Source organism: Melanerpes formicivorus, unplaced genomic scaffold (assembly GCF_026170545.1).
Source record: "Melanerpes formicivorus ecotype bairdi unplaced genomic scaffold, bMelFor1.0.p_v2 SCAF_532, whole genome shotgun sequence".
Classification (NCBI taxonomy): Eukaryota; Metazoa; Chordata; class Aves; order Piciformes; family Picidae; genus Melanerpes; species Melanerpes formicivorus.
In genome coordinates, this window is record NW_027142884.1 from 83,525 (window position 1) to 87,500 (window position 3,976).

Sequence of the window (3,976 nt, forward strand, 5' to 3'; positions counted from 1 at the left end):
TTCTGTTGGGGCCTGGGGTGGGTCAGAAGCCTACAGAGCATGCGGGGGAGGCTTCTGGTGCGGCCTGGGGTGGGTCGGAAGCCTGCAGAGCGTGCGGGAGAGGCTTCTGTTGGGGCCTGGGGTGGCTGAGAAGCCTGCAGAGCGTGCGGGGGAGGCTTCTGCTGCGGCCTGGGGTGGCTGAGAAGCCTGCAGAGCGTGCGGGGGAGGCTTCTGCTGCGGCCTGGGGTGGCTGAGAAGCCTGCAGAGCGTGCGGGGGAGGCTTCTGGTGCGGCCTGGGGTGGCTGAGAAGCCTGCAGAGCGTGCGGGAGAGGCTTCTGCTGCAGCCTGGGGTGGGACGGAAGCCTGCAGAGCGTGCGGGGGAGGCTTCTGCTGCGGCCTGGGGTGGGACGGAAGCCTGCAGAGCGTGCGGGGGAGGCTTCTGGTGCGGCCTGGGGTGGGTCGGAAGCCTGCAGAGCGTGCGGGAGAGGCTTCTGCTGCGGCCTGGGGTGGGTCGGAAGCCTGCAGAGCGTGCGGGAGAGGCTTCTGTTGGGGCCTGGGGTGGCTGAGAAGCCTGCAGAGCGTGCGGGAGAGGCTTCTGCTGCGGCCTGGGGTGGCTGAGAAGCCTGCAGAGCGTGCGGGGAGAGGCTTCTGCTGCGGCCTGGGGTGGCTGAGAAGCCTGCAGGGCGTGCGGGAGAGGCTTCTGCTGCGGCCTGGGGTGGGTGGGAAGCCTGCAGAGCGTGCGGGGGGAGGCTTCTGGTGCGGCCTGGGGTGGCTGAGAAGCCTGCAGAGCGTGCGGGGGGAGGCTTCTGGTGCGGCCTGGGGTGGCTGAGAAGCCTGAAGAGCGTGCGGGGGAGGCTTCTGGTGCGGCCTGGGGTGGCTGAGAAGCCTGCAGAGCGTGCGGGAGAGGCTTCTGGTGCGGCCTGGGGTGGCTGAGAAGCCTGCAGAGCGTGCGGGAGAGGCTTCTGCTGCGGCCTGGGGTGGCTGAGAAGCCTGCAGAGCGTGCGGGAGAGGCTTCTGGTGCGGCCTGGGGTGGCTGAGAAGCCTGCAGAGCGTGCGGGAGAGGCTTCTGGTGCGGCCTGGGGTGGCTGAGAAGCCTGCAGAGCGTGCGGGGGAGGCTTCTGGTGCGGCCTGGGGTGGCTGAGAAGCCTGCAGAGCGTGCGGGAGAGGCTTCTGCTGCAGCCTGGGGTGGCTGAGAAGCCTGCAGAGCGTGCGGGGGAGGCTTCTGCTGCGGCCTGGGGTGGCTGAGAAGCCTGCAGAGCGTGCGGGAGAGGCTTCTGCTGGGGCCTGGGGTGGCTGAGAAGCCTGCAGAGCGTGCGGGGGAGGCTTCTGCTGCGGCCTGGGGTGGCTGAGAAGCCTGCAGAGCGTGCGGGGGAGGCTTCTGCTGCGGCCTGGGGTGGCTGAGAAGCCTGCAGAGCGTGCGGGGGAGGCTTCTGGTGCGGCCTGGGGTGGCTGAGAAGCCTGCAGAGCGTGCGGGGGAGGCTTCTGGTGCGGCCTGGGGTGGGTCGGAAGCCTGCAGAGCGTGCGGGAGAGGCTTCTGCTGCGGCCTGGGGTGGGTCGGAAGCCTGCAGAGCGTGCGGGGAGAGGCTTCTGTTGGGGCCTGGGGTGGCTGAGAAGCCTGCAGAGCGTGCGGGAGAGGCTTCTGCTGCGGCCTGGGGTGGCTGAGAAGCCTGCAGAGCGTGCGGGAGAGGCTTCTGCTGCGGCCTGGGGTGGCTGAGAAGCCTGCAGAGCGTGCGGGAGAGGCTTCTGGTGCGGCCTGGGGTGGCTGAGAAGCCTGCAGAGCGTGCGGGAGAGGCTTCTGCTGCGGCCTGGGGTGGCTGAGAAGCCTGCAGAGCGTGCGGGAGAGGCTTCTGCTGCGGCCTGGGGTGGCTGAGAAGCCTGCAGAGCGTGCGGGAGAGGCTTCTGCTGCGGCCTGGGGTGGCTGAGAAGCCTGCAGAGCGTGCGGGAGAGGCTTCTGCTGCAGCCTGGGGTGGCTGAGAAGCCTGCAGAGCGTGCGGGAGAGGCTTCTGGTGCGGCCTGGGGTGGCTGAGAAGCCTGCAGAGCATGCGGGAGAGGCTTCTGCTGCGGCCTGGGGTGGCTGAGAAGCCTGCAGGGCGTGCGGGAGAGGCTTCTGCTGCGGCCTTGGGTGGGTGGGAAGCCTGCAGAGCGTGCGGGGGAGGCTTCTGGTGCGGCCTGGGGTGGCTGAGAAGCCTGCAGAGCGTGCGGGGGAGGCTTCTGGTGCGGCCTGGGGTGGCTGAGAAGCCTGAAGAGCGTGCGGGGGAGGCTTCTGGTGCGGCCTGGGGTGGCTGAGAAGCCTGCAGAGCGTGCGGGGAGAGGCTTCTGGTGCGGCCTGGGGTGGCTGAGAAGCCTGCAGAGCGTGCGGGAGAGGCTTCTGCTGCGGCCTGGGGTGGCTGAGAAGCCTGCAGAGCGTGCGGGAGAGGCTTCTGCTGCGGCCTGGGGTGGCTGAGAAGCCTGCAGAGCGTGCGGGAGAGGCTTCTGCTGCGGCCTGGGGTGGGTCGGAAGCCTGCAGAGCGTGCGGGAGAGGCTTCTGGTGCGGCCTGGGGTGGCTGAGAAGCCTGAAGAGCGTGCGGGGAGAGGCTTCTGGTGCGGCCTGGGGTGGCTGAGAAGCCTGCAGAGCGTGCGGGGGAGGCTTCTGGTGCGGCCTGGGGTGGCTGAGAAGCCTGCAGAGCGTGCGGGAGAGGCTTCTGGTGCGGCCTGGGGTGGCTGAGAAGCCTGCAGAGCGTGCGGGGGAGGCTTCTGGTGCGGCCTGGGGTGGCTGAGAAGCCTGCAGAGCGTGCGGGAGAGGCTTCTGGTGCGGCCTGGGGTGGCTGAGAAGCCTGCAGAGCGTGCGGGAGAGGCTTCTGCTGCGGCCTGGGGTGGCTGAGAAGCCTGCAGAGCGTGCGGGAGAGGCTTCTGCTGCGGCCTGGGGTGGGTCGGAAGCCTGCAGAGCGTGCGGGAGAGGCTTCTGCTGCGGCCTGGGGTGGGTCGGAAGCCTGCAGAGCTTGCGGTGGAGGCTTCTGGTGCGGCCTGGGGTGGGTCGGAAGCCTGCAGAGCATGCGGGGGAGGCTTCTGCTGCGGCCTGGGGTCTCTGGGTGGCCTCTAGAGAGGTGCAAAAGACCCTCTGGGTTGGGCTGGGGTGGCTCTTGGACCCCTGCCACACAGTGGAGAGAGGCCTCCGGCCCGCCACCTGTGTCCCTGTGTGCCTGAGTGCCTGTGTCCCTGTGTCCCTGTGTCCCTGTGTCCCTGAGTGCCTGAGTGCCTGTGTCCCTGTGTCCCTGTGTCCCTGTGTCCCTGAGTGCCTGAGTGCCTGTGTCCCTGTGTCCCTGTGTCCCTGAGTGCCTGAGTGCCTGAGTGCCTGTGTCCCTGTGTCCTTGTGTCCCTGTGTCCCTGTGTCCCTGTGTGCCTGAGTGCCTGTGTCCCTGTGTCCCTGTCTGTGTACCTGTGTGCGAGAGTGTCCGGCACGCCACCCAGCGGCGGCGGGCAAGCAGGTAGGCGGGTGGGCGGGCCGGCGAGGGCCAGTGTGAGTTTGGGGGGTGGGAGGGGAGGCGGCAGCTGGAAGCGTCAGAGGAGGGGGCGTGGCTCCGGCTGGCCCCGGGAGCAGGTTCCCGGGACCGGGACCGGCTGGACCCGGCGGGTGGTTGATCCCGGGGCGGGGGGCAGAGGCGGCGGGAAGCGGCAGCTGCGTGTGCGGCGGGGGGGTGGAGGGCGAACCGCGGCGGGAAGCGGATGCTTCAGAGCAGGTTACGGGGGCGGGGACGGACGACACCACCTGTCCCCGCCCCGGGACGGGCTGGACCCGGCGCCCTGGACCCGGCGCCGTGTACCCGCCGCCGCCGCCGCCCCCCTCCGCCACCCCGGGACCCCGACGTTTTTTGGCGCCCGCGCCTTTTTTTGCTCCCCGCCTGCCCGCGCTGCCCCGGGCCCTCCCCCGGGGCGGGGCGGGAGGGAGGGAGGGACGGACGGACGGGTAGCCGGGGATCTCCGAGCGCGCGCCACCAGACCGAGGCGGGTCCCGGCGGCG